The sequence below is a fragment of the Chamaea fasciata genome, unplaced genomic scaffold (assembly GCF_029207755.1).
Source record: "Chamaea fasciata isolate MVZ Bird 193981 ecotype frontalis unplaced genomic scaffold, bChaFas1.0.hap1 SCAF_6, whole genome shotgun sequence".
Classification (NCBI taxonomy): Eukaryota; Metazoa; Chordata; class Aves; order Passeriformes; family Sylviidae; genus Chamaea; species Chamaea fasciata.
The window spans coordinates 26,855,406-26,870,787 of record NW_027094091.1 but is presented as its reverse complement, the minus strand read 5'-3'; the positions used below and the strand labels follow the sequence as shown (position 1 = coordinate 26,870,787).

The 15,382-nt window shown below is 43.7% G+C and overlaps 1 long non-coding RNA gene across 1 annotated transcript in view; it reads left to right on the top strand.

Annotated features, from left to right (window-relative positions):
• LOC136291088 (uncharacterized) overlaps window positions 1-13,368 on the top strand; it is a 29,051-nt gene extending 15,683 nt beyond the window's left edge. The window contains exons 2-3 of the long non-coding RNA XR_010721427.1: window positions 7,808-7,916; window positions 12,288-13,368. This is a non-coding gene — a long non-coding RNA (uncharacterized lncRNA). The remainder of the gene's footprint in view (window positions 1-7,807; window positions 7,917-12,287) is intronic.
• Window positions 13,369-15,382: the final 2,014 nt, after the last annotated feature.

Below are 15,382 nucleotides of genomic sequence, written 5' to 3'. Positions count from 1 at the left end.
AGAAACCAAGCATTCCAGCCTGGATATAAGCTGAGACTCTGAACACCAGAGGGGCGCTTACCCACTGGATTCCCAGAGGACCCGAGCTACCAGACCTTTCTACAGGATCACTGCTTCAGGAAGACCACCTCATCTGGACTGCTTCCATCACTACGCTCAGGTTGTATTCTGACTCTGTCAGTGGTCTTTTGTATTATTGCATCGATTTTATTTTACTTTCTTTCCTTTTTTTTTTCCTATTAAATTGTATCTCTGACTTGGAGCCTCTCATTTGTTTTGCCTTCAAACTACTACATTTTTGGCGCCCAACGTGCGGCACAAGGCACTGAGAAAAGTCAGAATTACAATTTTGTATTGAAGAAGACACCTGTTCGCTATGATGCTCAACATGCTTACATGTGTCTTATATCTATCTCTCTATATTTTTCCACAACTGGGGTACTATCTGCCAGTCTTAATGCTCCTGCATAGACCAGGGTATGGTACTAAAATTGCTTTAGTAGTCTATTATGCCCATTGCTTGATAAACTCTGAGGCAATGAACATTATTCAGAATATACACCCACTTTTGTTTTCTTGTTCTGGTCTAGGATGCTACATCTGGGGCCTCAACAATCTCACCCAGCCCCTGTGGGGAGGGGTGAAGAATGATTTTTTCCAGCTTTTCAGGCATGACACAGCAGTTTTTGAAAATATGGAATACCCTCTGGATGCCAAGGACAGCATGATGTTGTTGTTAGTCCTGCTTTGTCTTCTCTGCACGGCCCGCACCATGCTTAGAATCAAAACACTACATGGTGTGATACAGCGTGTTCTGAAGGAAGAGGAAGAGGGAAAAAGAAGCAGAGCAACAATATCAGTGTCTACACAGAGTGTCACAGAGGCGAAAGGAACCAAAGGCAAGGCAACAGTGTCCTCATCTACACAGACCGTCACAGAGGAGAAAGAAGCCAAAAGTGAGGCAACAGTGTCCACATCTACGCAGACTGTCACAGAGGAGAAAGGGACTAAGGGTGCCATCAGCATCTCCACACAAACCATCACTGAACCGGAACAGCCTAAACCAGTAGCAGTTGCCCCCGTTCAGAAGAAGAAATCAAGGACCAAATCAGTCCGCATAGTGACTGATGAGAGTGCAGCAGGACCTTCACAATCAGCAGAAGAGACAGAGCCAGAAATCATCACTCGCTCTCTATCTCTGGGTGAGCTGCGTGACCTGCGAAGGGAATTCACCCGCCAGACCAACGAGTCCATCCTGACCTGGCTGCTCCGCATCTGGGACGCTGCAGCCAATGACACCATTCTGGATGGAAGTGAGGCCAGGCAACTGGGATCGTTGTCCCGGGATGTGGTCATTGACCAGGGGATTGGGAAAAGCCAAGAACCTCTCAGCCTCTGGCAGCGACTGCTAACAAGTGTGAAGGATAGATACCTTTGTAAAGAAGACCTCCAAGTGCACCAAGGAAAATGGAACACAATAGAACAAGGTATCCGATGCCTGAGGGAATTGGCTGTGTTGGAAATCCTTTTTTCAGAAGATGAGAGATTTCCTAAAAACCCAGATGGTGTCCAGTGCACATCACGGATGTGGTTGAGATTTGCACGGCTTGGACCCGAGATGTACTCACGTTACCTGGCAACACTGCAATGGAGGGAAGGTGAGGACAGGGTAGGTGTCTTGGCTAATAAACTAAGAATTTACGAGGACACTGTCACTGCCCCAGTTCGTACCCATGTCTCGTCTGTGGAAACAAGACTGGCTGAGCAAGTCCGGAACTTGATTGAAGAAGGCCATCAGAAACTGAAAAAAGAACTTAAGGAAGAAATTTACCATATCCAGCCAGAGCCAATGAGAGTCTCTGCCATTAGGAGCAGGCGCTCCCCAGCCAGGGAGAGAGGATACACACCCCGAGGTAACCTCTGGTCTTTTCTTCGGGAGCATGGAGAAGACATGAGGAAGTGGGATGGAAAACCCACCTCCTCCTTAGCAGCCCGGGTACGTGAACTGAAAAGAGAAACACCTGCCACAAAGAGCCCATCTAGAATCAATGTTGCTCCGGTCTCTCGTGCACAGAACTCCAGACAGTACAGGAATGATGATATGACTGATCCTCTTGAAGGAACCTCAGAAACATATTTACAAGAAGAGAGCAATGTATGCCATGACCAGGAATAGGGGGGCCCTGCCTCTAGCCAGGTAGAGGAAAGGGACAATCGGATCTACTGGACTGTGTGGATCCGATGGCCTGGAACATCTGACCCACAAAGATATACGGCTCTGGTTGATACCGGTGCTCAGTGTACTCTGATGCCATCAAGGTACGTAGGAGCAGAACCCATTTCCATTTCTGGGGTGACAGGAGGATCCCAGGAGCTGACTGTACTGGAAGCTGAAGTAAGTCTAACTGGGAAAGAATGGCAGAAACACCCCATTGTGACTGGTCCAGAGGCCCCATGCATTTTGGGCATAGACTATCTCAGAAATGGGTATTTCAAAGACCCAAGAGGATACCGCTGGGTTTTTGGCATAGCTGCTCTAGAGACAGAAGGCATCAGACAACTGAGTACCTTGCCTGGACTCTCAGACGACCCCTCTGCTGTGGGACTACTGAAAGTTGAAGAACAACAGGTGCCGATCGCCCGAGCAACAGTGCACCGTAGGCAATATCGCACCGACAGAGACTCTGTGGTCCCCATCCATAAGATGATTCGTGAGCTGGAGAGCCAAGGGGTGGTAAGCAAGGCTCGTTCACCCTTTAATAGCCCTATATGGCCCGTGCGTAAGTCCAGCGGAGAATGGAGACTGACAGTGGATTACCGTGGCCTGAATGAAGTCACACCACCACTGAGCGCTGCCGTACCAGACATGTTGGAGCTTCAGTATGAGCTGGAATCCAAGGCAGCAAAATGGTATGCGACCATTGATATTGCAAATGCCTTTTTCTCCATTCCTCTGGCAGCAGAATGCAGGCCTCAGTTTGCCTTCACCTGGAGGGGCGTGCAGTACACCTGGAACCGACTGCCCCAGGGGTGGAAGCACAGTCCCACCATTTGCCATGGACTGATCCAGGCTGCACTGGAAAAGGGTGAGGCTCCAGAACACCTGCAATACATTGACGACATTATCGTGTGGGGAAACACTGCAACAGAAGTCTTTGAGAAGGGAGAGAAGATCGTTCAGATTCTCCTGAAGGCCGGCTTCGCCATCAAGAGGAGCAAAGTCAAGGGACCTGCTCGAGAGATCCAGTTTCTGGGAGTGAAGTGGCAAGATGGACGGCGTCAGATTCCCACTGAAGTCATCAATAAGATCACTGCAATGTCTCCACCGACCAACAAGAAGGAAACACAAGCTTTCCTAGGTGCCATAGGCTTCTGGAGGATGCACATTCCCGAGTATAGCCAAATCGTGAGCCCTCTCTACCTGGTTACCCGCAAGAAGAACGATTTCCACTGGGGCCCAGAACAGCAGCAAGCTTTCGCCCAGATCAAGCAGGAAATCGCTCATGCGGTAGCCCTTGGCCCTGTCAGGACGGGATCAGAGGTGAAGAATGTGCTTTACTCTGCAGCCGGGAGCCACAGTCTGTCATGGAGCCTTTGGCAGAAAGTGCCGGGTGAGACTCGGGGACGACCACTGGGATTCTGGAGCCGAAGCTACAGAGGATCCGAAGCCAACTACACTCCCACAGAGAAGGAAATCTTAGCCGCCTATGAAGGAGTCCAAGCTGCCTCAGAGGTGATTGGTACTGAAGCACAGCTGCTTCTGGCACCTCGACTACCGGTGCTGGGGTGGATGTTCAAGGGAAAGGTTCCTACCACACATCACGCCACCGACACCACGTGGAGCAAATGGATCGCCCTGATCACGCAGCGCGCCCGTATTGGAAACCTGAATCGCCCTGGGATTCTGGAAATTATAACAAACTGGCCTGAAGGTGAGACCTTTGGATTATCCTCTGAAGAAGAGGAGGAGCAAGTGACACGGGCCGAGGAAGCCCCACCATATAACGAGCTACCAGAGAGTGAGAGACGATATGCCCTTTTCACCGACGGTTCCTGCCGAATTGTAGGTACTAACCGGAAGTGGAAAGCTGCTGTATGGAGCCCCACACGACGAGTTGCACAAGCTACCGAGGGAGAAGGTGGATCGAGTCAGGTCGCAGAGCTTAAAGCTGTCCAGCTGGCTTTGGATATTGCTGAACGAGAGAAGTGGCCAAGGCTCTATCTCTACACTGACTCATGGATGGTAGCTAATGCTCTGTGGGGATGGCTGGACCGCTGGAGAAAGGCCAACTGGCAGCGCAGAGGGAAACCCATCTGGGCTGCTGAGATTTGGCAGGACATCGCCACCCGAGTAGAAAGGCTGACCGTGAAGGTTCGACACGTGGATGCGCACGTACCCAAGAGTCGGGCTAATGAAGAACATCACAACAACAAGCAGGTGGATCGAGCTGCCAAGGTGAAAGTATCTCAGGTTGATCTAGACTGGCAGCACAAAGGAGAATTATTCCTAGCTCGTTGGGCTCATGATGCCTCTGGTCATCAAGGGAGAGATGCAACATATCGATGGGCTCGTGACCGAGGGGTGGACATTACTATGGACAGCATCTCCCAGGCTATCCATGACTGCGAGACCTGTGCTGCGATCAAACAGGCCAAGCGAGTGAAGCCTCTGTGGTATGGCGGACGATGGTCAAAGTATAGGTATGGGGAAGCCTGGCAAATTGACTACATCATCCTTCCCCAAACCCGCCAAGGCAAGCGCTACGTGCTCACCATGGTGGAAGCAACCACTGGATGGCTGGAGACCTACCCTGTGCCTCATGCTACTGCCCGGAACACCATCTTGGGCCTGGAAAAGCAGGTCCTGTGGAGACATGGCACCCCTGAGAGAATTGAGTCAGACAATGGGACTCATTTCAAGAATGGCCTCATAAGTACTTGGGCCAGAGAACACGGAATCGAATGGATATACCATATCCCATACCATGCACCAGCTGCCGGGAAGGTGGAACGCTGCAATGGACTGCTTAAAACTACCCTTAAGGCACTTGGTGGAGGGACCTTCAAAAATTGGGAACAGAACTTAGCGAAGGCCACCTGGATGGTCAATACCCGAGGGTCCATCAATCGAGCTGGTCCTGCCCAGTCTGAATCCTTGCATACAGTGGATGGAGATAGGGTCCCTGTGGTACACATGAGAGGTATGTTAGGAAAGACTGTTTGGATTAATCCCACCTCGGGCAAGGGCAAACCCATCCGTGGGGTTGTCTTTGCACAAGGACCTGGTTACACTTGGTGGGTGATGCAAAAGGATGGGGACACCCACTGTGTACCACAAGGAGACCTTATTTTAAGTGAGAACTGTGTGTAGGATTTCATTATATATATATGTGTGTGTGTGTGTAGTTTAAGGAAGGTATTGATTTGGGATGATGTAGATGGTAATAGAATAAGGGGTGGATAATGTCCTGGGTTGAAGTATATTCTATCACCATCTTCATGAACTGTTGAAACCAGGTGAGGCAGTGCTCCCTGCCTCCTCCACTCTGGCTTATCTTCTGTTAATGGGCCATCAGCACCTTTGCTACACAGCTCACAGATAACCCCCTCCTGGACTACCTCCTGTTAATGGGCCCATCAGGCCTTATCACATGACTCACCATCCCATTGTGGGATGCTCCGCCCAGAGGGAGAAACCAAGCATTCCAGCCTGGATATAAGCTGAGACTCTGAACACCAGAGGGGCGCTTACCCACTGGATTCCCAGAGGACCCGAGCTACCAGACCTTTCTACAGGATCACTGCTTCAGGAAGACCACCTCATCTGGACTGCTTCCATCACTACGCTCAGGTTGTATTCTGACTCTGTCAGTGGTCTTTTGTATTATTGCATCGATTTTATTTTACTTTCTTTCCTTTTTTTTTTCCTATTAAATTGTATCTCTGACTTGGAGCCTCTCATTTGTTTTGCCTTCAAACTACTACAATAGATAAGCCTGTCCCAGAGTCTGCAGTCACATGGTTGACAGGCCAGGTGTGACAGTCGTGGTCCTTAGCTCCTATGTTAGTCCGGTCCCAGCGGCAGCCTGCAGACCTCAGCACTGCAGCACTGAAGCTGCTCTGGCCTGCTCCCAGGGGAGATGGAGATGCTGTGGAGCAGGGGGTGCTGCTGCACTGGGAGCATCAAGGGCTCTGTGCAGGAAGCAATGCTGGTTCTGCACCCACCAGACATGCTGGGGTTCACAACGGGACATTGCACTTAAACACAAAGCTTCTCACTTTGTTAAAGTTTAAGGGAAATCACTAAAGGAAAAGTCCAGGATTTGTGGACAAAACTGTAAGAACAGCTGTAGTGAGCCAGACCACAGGCCCAGGGTCAATAGTAGCACAGAAAGAGAGGCAAATGCAGAAGGAGACATTTAATATTTTATGTTTAATAATTCCCAGTGTCCATTAATTTTTCCAGTTGCACTTTTTATCCCAGCAGACTCTCAGCCCCTGCACATCCAGCATCAAGGAGTTCCTTGGAAAGAAGCATCATTAGAGGTTCAGGAGAGATGAGTGCCACACAACTATACAGAAATTGGCAGGGTTGGAAAGACTCAGAGTCAAAATGTGAAACCAGCTTTTTGAGATATTAATAAAGAAAACATAAATTACAGCCAGCAAATATTAGGCAGAAAATTAATAGGAAGGATGATCATAAATTTTGCAAAGAGAAGCATGAAAATGTTTAAAACAAACAGTAAGGTATTCTTTACCTGTATCAGAAGGAAGATCTTCAAGTAAGAACATGGGGCTTTCTGGGTCACTAAGGATAAAAGGCAAAACTTAAAATAGGCACAATTGCTATCAAACTAGGTGATTTCCTTTCATTTATATTTATCATCAGAAATATGGAAAAGTGTCTGCACTGAAGTTGGTCACTTCCTTTAAGAACCACTAGGCCATCTTGTAGATGAAAAAGTCAGAAATGGAATTTACAGTCCAGTAAGTTTCCACTTCCAGGTGTCGTATATAAGTAAAGGCTATGATGAAGATCAAGGCTGGATTTGCTGAACAGCTAGTACCAACATACAGTATCCCTGGTGGCTCCTCCAGGAGGCCAAAGGACTGCAAAGGCCACAGCTGCTCTTCAAAAGCCTTTCTAGAGCAAGGAAGAATCTGCCAATATAGTCTATTGGCATCAAGCTGGGAAGAATCACTGGTAGGCAAAAGGACCATGACAGTGGGCAAAAAAGAAATTAAGGACTGAAGTGAGAAAAGTAAGATGAAATCTGACATGAGAAACTGCAATATCATCTACCAGTGGGATATCAACAGTTTTTGCTTTGGATATAAGAAAGACTTGGACTGATGGGATGATTTTGGTCTCCTACAAATATAATGATCAAAATAAAATGAATTTATAAAAAAAAGCAAACAGATAGCAGCATGTATCAGGATAGAAATTAACATCAGAGAGATGGAAGAACAAACACCATTCTACAAGGCACTGGGTTGACCTTGTTCAGCTGTATTCAAGAATACCCATGGAAAGGAAATCCTAGGTACAGGAGAAGAGCTACCTTGAAAATGGGAGGACACCTGGAGAGCTTAGCTACCTCAGTCTGTCAAACTGAAAACTGAAGAAGTATAGATGTCTTTGAAAATTTATCAACAGAGTAAATACCAGAAGGGAGAAAACTCTTAAAAAAAAAAAGTGTTAAAAGATACTGGTAAATAAAACATCAGTAATGAAGTAAATATTGATGATGCACATGTTTAGGATGATAAAGTGCTTCCATTTTGTCTTCCACAATGGTAGGCTGGTCATCAGGAGCACTGCAGCAGTCTGAGAGGTGAAAGATGGCCCTAGTCTCAGATTCTGTAATCCTGAAGAGCACTTGTTTTGCCAGAAGGAAGAAACAGCAAAGGTAAGTGGGCTTCAAAACTCTTGTATCCCATTGCCAGCTTGGGGAACCAAGCTATAAAGCAATGGCTCCTCTTATGGGGAGGTATATATCTCTTTATCAGGGATTTTAATGGCCCTAAATAAAAGAAAACCATTAAATGAACTGATGGTTTATTAACTAGCTTGTTAGAAGTTCAGTATTTGCTTGGGATTTCATAGATTACCAGGCAGGTCATCAGAAAGATTACACCTTTCTGCAGCTTGCAGTAATTACCTGATAGCTGGGATTAGTCCTCAGTATTGAATTAAAATACTGGGACAGCAGGCAATAAAAAGACCAGGAATGGAACCAAAGCTGCAACCCGCTAACTTCACTGATACCTGGCACTCTCCTGTGAGAGCAGCTCAGCATATTGTTAGGGCATCAGCTTGTGAAGGCTTCTTCTCAGCACACAGCCATTCAAAAGTGGTGTGTGTAGAGGTGACAGCATTTCACTAAATACCTTGGCCATGTCCTGAATCATCTTGTTACATCATCACAAGTAAAGGAGTGCTATTAAATCAGGCAAAGCTGGAAGTTGTATTTGCAGAATGGTCTGGATCTCATGTTATTTATATCTGTAAAACAATTAGCCCTTACACTCTTCTTTCAACACTCAATGCTATCTTCTTTTTGAAACGATAAAGGGAATTAAGTTTGTTGGTATTTGTTAAGTAACTCTGAACACAACTGCTATCAGTGTGGTCTCAGGGCTTTCTCTCTCCTTTTCAGCACTCCAGTTTCTTCAAATAATTTTATATATGGGCTGGTGCTGTGCCAACCTCTTCTCATTTGCGTACACTTGTTGCCTCTGTGCTGCTGACAGACAGAAAACAAAGATTTTCCCAAGGTGGAGAGAAATATTTCGTTTTGCTTGCTCAGGCTCACATGGCAAATGCCACCCTTGCTTCGTGAAACTCCTTGTCATTTCTCCATGTCCCTTTCTTCCCATCTTCTTCCAGAAGCAAAAATATTTTGTCTTGAAATAAATTTTCTGCATTTCCCTTGCTATTTTTGTAAATGGTGTGAGGCAAATGCCTGCTTTTCATTACTCTAGCAACCAGCTAGATTTTGGGTTTTTTCCTCAAAGCATTGGGAATCCTTACCTGAACAGGGATGTTGGTACACCTCTGTGGGTGTGACTCACCCTTCACCTCTGGGGACATCACCTGCAACTCAGGGAGCAGAGCTCCATAATTTGAAGCTGAAGGACAACAGTTCTGTTTCTATGCTCACAACTCATTGAGTTTTAGAAATAATTTGTGTCAGCTGCATCCTAAGCCTGTCCCACAACTCCATTGACATGCCCACAAAATCTATTAGAAAAATACACTGTTTGACTGCATTGAATGAAAATGCTGCATATTTCCTACAGAAAAGTGACAAATTCCAGCGTTAACCAGTGGAAAATGAGGTCTCTGTATCAGGACACATGGAGGCAGAAGGGGATTAGAGTCTTTTCAATAATTAAAAATGTATAAAATTTAGGCTTGATTCAAAGCCTGAATCACAACTAATTGAACTTTCTGGAGAAATTCCAGAGGCTGCAGTAGGCTTTGGATCACTTCCAGACTCCAAAAAAGAAGTAGGTGAATTTAATAACCTGAGATGTACGTGAGCCCACATAAGACAAACTAACAATTTCATTTTGGGCTTCAACTCCATGCATCTTGTCAAGTCTGAGGCCTTTTTAGCCTCTTAAAAACAGCTGTAGCATGAATGGTCTGAAGAAAACACAAAGTAGACGTCTACACTACACAGCAGGGCATTCTGCAGAGACCCCAAAGCCACTGCTGGCTGCACATTGTCCCCTCAGCTGCATGGCACCATGCCCAGGCTAATAAGACCTGCTGAGCGACACAGTTTGTTAACGTCATAGCTGCTTGGCTCTTGGAGCTTCCCAGCTTCTCTGCTCCTTGCACCCATCCCTACATGGAAACCCCACCAATTTCTGGCCTATCCACACAGCTGCTCATAGGATCACTCCATGATATGTTTCTCCTAAAATGGCTCAGGTCAGCCCAAATCACCTTGTTAAGCCAATTAAGTTAGCCTGGTCCGCCTCTATTGACTATAAAAAAAAGGAATGGCTTTATGGGATGTGCCCCATGGGCAGTTGCAAGTGGTGTGGAGCTGCTGGGAGTGTAATGATAAACAGCTGTGTCAGGACATCTGTCACCCAGCTGCCACCAAGGAGTTTACCCCTGAAATGGTGCCTTGGTCTGTCATCTAAAAGTGTCTGTGTCTTTTTCTCCCTTCAGTGTGCCAAGTCCTAAACATTTTATCCCAGGCAATGCTTGCAGCCTTCCACACTGGTATAACTGGTATACAGTTTGCTTAACTTTTGTTCTTAAGCAAAGCAGTAGCTCAGCTTGCAGTCAGGAATTTGGGATTCAACTTCATATTGATAAAAGGCATCAAATGCAAGTAGAGCAATTACAAATAAACACAGAAAAATTACTTACTGACTTCTTTTGTCACATTTCAGTTCTCACAGAAGAGAACGCAAGTATAAAAGGAGAATGTTATTTCTCCATTTGCTATGGGTTTCTAAGCTGAAAAAAATTCCTGCCATCCTAAACATACCAACACCAATATGGTAGGGTAATATTTCCCCCGCCTTCGGTTTTGTCAAGTCCTATTCCTTCTTGAGACTGTTGATTATGTTTCTATGTGAGAAGAAAGTCTATGATTGCAGATTTCTCACTAGTGTTGCACTTTGTAAATATTAAAAAGGCAGCAGTGGCAATTTTGCTCAAAGGAGTTATGGTATGCAATATTTTCCCACCATGCTTTAATGTAGCTTTTAGAGTGGAGTGAATCAGCACTGTTTTCCAAATTCCAGGAAAAGGCTGTAACTCTTATGAACTCTAGAGGAATGGAAATAACAGTTGATCATTTTACTGCAAAAAGCAATATGGCTCTAATGCATCATTTGAAACTTTCACACAGTTCATTACAACTATATTTTACGTCAAAATGTAAGGGAGTTAACCCCGTAAATCTGAAAATGGTCTTCTGGAAATGACAATACTTTCTTGATATGCCAGTTTTTGCACTATTGAAATGAAGAAAGATTTTTATTTTCCTGGGAAAAGATGACAAACGTTCACGTTGTCAAATCTCAGCCCGCTATTTTAAATGACAGCAACGCCAACTGAACACACTGAGTGCTGTGTTACAGGCATTTTCTCATATCAGTCAAATTATTTTCCTGAGCAGTTTAACAAAATCTTCATCAGTTCAGCATAAAAAGATCCCACTCCTGCCTACGTGGTCCAAATTAGAAGGAATCCCATTGAACTAGCACCATTGCTGCACCTGATATATGAAAGGTGAATCAGGTAAGAGAATAAAGCAGGTGTATGTTACCTGCCATTTTATATAAACTACTCCAGAAAATCACCTGAGAGACTTTTCAAACTAAGCACCTGTTAAAATTATTATTCATCTGTATTATGTCTAGTTGAAAAAGAAATCTTTATACATGCATGTTTGCATTTTAAAATATAGATTCTTTTCCATTAAAAAGGTGTCACTCTTTCTTGCCCATCACAGGAAAATTTCTTTCAGTGTGCCAAATCCAATTACTGGTGTACAGCATGGGTTTCCCAAATCTGTGGTACTGCAGGAGTGTTTCATGAATTAGCAGTGTTTAAGAAAAGGAAGTAAATACCAAGAAATTCTCACAGTTTGGACAATACACATGCAATGTAAATCTGGGGCCCAATACAGAAACTTATAAAGACCTGAAACTGAGGTCAACATCAAAATGAAGAAGCAATGTCATTAATAAAATGTACAAATATTTTATCCTGTATGTGCTCTCTCCATCTGTATCTAGTATATATCATGTTCAAAGGTGCTTCTAGCTAAAACTTCACACAAGTTAATGTGTTAGATAAATATGGTACTGGCCTCTCTTTTTTTTCCTATAAAGTTGTCAAAACAGCGCAGTAGATACCAATTAAGTCTCTTAGGTTTTGCCCAAACTTTGCCTCTTTGCCAAGACTTCATAAGCAGCATTCACAAAAGGTCTTGACTTGGTAATGGTGAGACCAGAAAATCCCAACCCCTGTTCTTTTCCTGGCATACATGCCATACAGCAACCAAGTGTGAGCTGCTCTGATGAGTTCACTCTGAAGCACACCCCACACTCTGATAGTCACATTGGATGGGGATAGAGGAATTCGGAGGAGCAAGGGGCTTGACCTCATTTATTCCACATTTTCTGGCCAATGTGTTTAATTTCTTGCCTACCAAAGGACTAATGTCTAATCACTACACCAGATTTACTATGCATCTGCCCATAACTGCTATTCCTAACTCAAATTATTCCGGATTTCCTGTTAGATCGCCTGATCCAAGACAAAACCCATTTGAGATGCTACTACTCCGTCTAAGGAGCGACCTTCCCCAGGAAGATCCATAAAAATTTCACAGAGGTGAAGATGAATGTATGGAATGTGAACAGGGCAGGACTGGAAAATAGACCTCCCACCCACTTAAAAAAACCCCCACATCTGAAAAATATTCCCAACCCTTTTTACATGACTACCCTGTGCCAAAAAAAAAAAAAAAAAAGAAAAAAAAAAGTAGGAAAATCTCACAATTATTTCTGAGCTGGCAGAGAATACATCCACAATTACTTTTCTCCCAAACATTAAGGGTTAACATTTCGTAGTAAGAAAGCAAGAGGGAGGGTCAGACAAACTTGTGAGCAGAAGACACCCACTGCTGCAGCCTTCAGGGCTATAGCATAATGAGCAGCAGAATTTTCCCAAAAGAGTGTAAAAACAGTTTGAATGAGGTTTTTATGACACCAGACAGACCTGGAGAGGAAGACACTGGCTGATGGAGTTTGATATATGTGATCTGAAAATGAAAAATTGTCTAGCCTTCTTTTACAGTCATATCCACCAGGAAGGAACTTAGAGTAGCCAGCTCTAGCCTTCTATATGCAGGTATCCAAGCTGAGCTGGTTGCCTCTGCACTTGTGGAAAGAGAGAGGTGTCTCCAGAGAGTGATTCAGGAAAGCACTTAATCACATACTTAACCTCTGAAGTGTGCTCAAACAATATTGAATTCTCTAATTAAAAGGGAACGTTTCCATGGTATAGCCGTAGTGATGAGAAATCCAATGGACATGACATACTAAGAGCATCAATCCCCTGTCGCCTCTAGTTAGAAACTGCTCTCAAGGTTTCTCTTTAGAGCATATGCCTTTAGCTGACCAATTGCAGAAGTAGAAGCAGGACCAGGTCAGTAAAGAAATCATCAAATAAGAAAGTCTTCAGATTCAAAGGCCCGTTGGACTTGGTTCCCAAGGGGAAACCCCTGTACACTTACACTGATGAGTGGGATTAACAACAGCACTATCAACCCATCTTGAAAATCCACGACAGTACCTCTAAAATGGTTCACTTGAAACACTGTAAACAAGACAGCTTTTGTGTCCACAGCAACAGAAATGTTTGCCTACAGTGAAGTGTGTGTCTCTCTCTCTGATGCTCTTCGAGTATTTCAAGCCGAAATACTCTATGCACTATAATGACTGTTTTCCAAAGAATTTGGACACACTGCTAACTATTTTAGGCATGTCAAAAATAAAAATATTCCCTTGACAATGTTGTATACTCTATTTCATTAAAAAAAAAAAAAGAAGTATGTGTGTAAATGCTGAGGCGTACTTACATTTTATAATCATTACTTAGAGCAGAGGGTGGGTGGTTGTCTTGTTTTTGACAGTTCTCACATTTTTGCAGTCTGGGGAATTGTGGAATAACAGGCAGTCCTGACACCTCGTAAAATATATAGCATCACCAATTCTTGTACTTTTTTTTTTCTTCCTGCCAGTATGGGTTCATTTTGTCTTATTTCAGGCATCCAGTCTAGGAGTTTATTCAAGCAGGCTGGAATAGAGTCCATGAAGGAAAATAAGTAAGCTGAAATGGGTCAAACATGTGGGGTTTTTTTTTCTTGGGTTGTTGTGCTTAAAATAAAATTGTTTTCAGGTATGTGCTTGAATTGTTACCTTCTAGTATTAACAGAAAATAACCTGTGTACACATTTCCACTTGAAAAAAAAAAAAAAAAACAGAAAAAAAATTGTATTTCCACCAAAGGTGTCTTACCAAATGTAAATTTTTTTTGTATTTGTATTTTCTGGATTTTTTTAAATGAATGGGCGCTTGTTATAGTGCCCACCATCTTCAGAGCAAAGGCTGTAAGTTCACACTAAATGACAGAAATACACATATCTCCCAAAATTTGTGGTAATACTTCAGTAGGATACCTGGATCTCAAAGCCAACAGTCTGTTGCCCACAAAATGATAATAAAATCTAGTGTGCAGAATAATTCAGTGTAAAAATTCTCTCCCTGAGCATTTAGTAAGGCACATTCTTTGTTGTTGTTGTTGTTGTTGTTGTTGTTTGAAAATGTAGTGTTTGAGGAGTAATGTATGACAATGCATAGAAGAATATGACAGGAATAGCTGTCCTATGTGACATTACCATCTAGGGTTTGTATGCTCAAAGTTCTCAAAGTTCTTTCATCAGTCAGTATTATCTTAGAAACTGAGCCTGCAGTCAATGAAATCAAAGAGTGCTTTGTCACTGATTTCAGAGGAACATGCTCTAAAAGAGTAGGCATTCCTCAAAGTGAAACACTTCCTTATTCCAAAACTTTTAGGTAACCTACAGGAAAGACATAGAATACTGGAATGACAATCTGTTGAATGCAAAAGGGCATGTGGCTCAAGGGTATAAACAAATGCATCAACTTGCACAAGCACTCCTTCATACTGGGCTGATCTTGAGCAGTGAGTAATACAGACAACAGCATTTGCAAATACTTGGTCTCTGGGCTTCTCTCTCATCATCTGTACTCAGTGACGCATTATTTTCATCCTCCTCACTCAACATAAGAACAAGAAATGTCAGTAAGTGTTCTCTAAGACACAGAGCAGAGGAAGCTCCAACAAACAGGACTCTCTGCAAGAAACTGAGAAACTTAAATAAATCAATAAAATCATCTTTGGCAGTGTAAAAGCAGTGACAGATTTCCATACAATTTTAACAGAGATCTATTTTGAATCAAGGGGTAGTTTGTTCTGCGTAGAAAATGCAGAAAAGTAGTTTGGTTCCTTGAGGCTTAATATTGGACTAATGAAAGCTTAGAAGAATAGAAAAAGAAAGCTGATAGAAATTCTCCTGCACTGCTGTTGTTTCTGGGTTGCCCGCAGCATTGCTGACATTGCCATTGCTGCATAAAAGCATTAATTCCTTTCCCTGTGGATACCTACAATGAAAACATCAGTCTCTTCAGGTTTGCATTTGCATAAAAGCCTCCAGAGAGAATGCATTTATTTAGACAACACATTGCCACCTCCTGCTATTTCATAAGCTGCATATCTGGAAAATTATTTTGCCCTCATGTTGCTGAGATG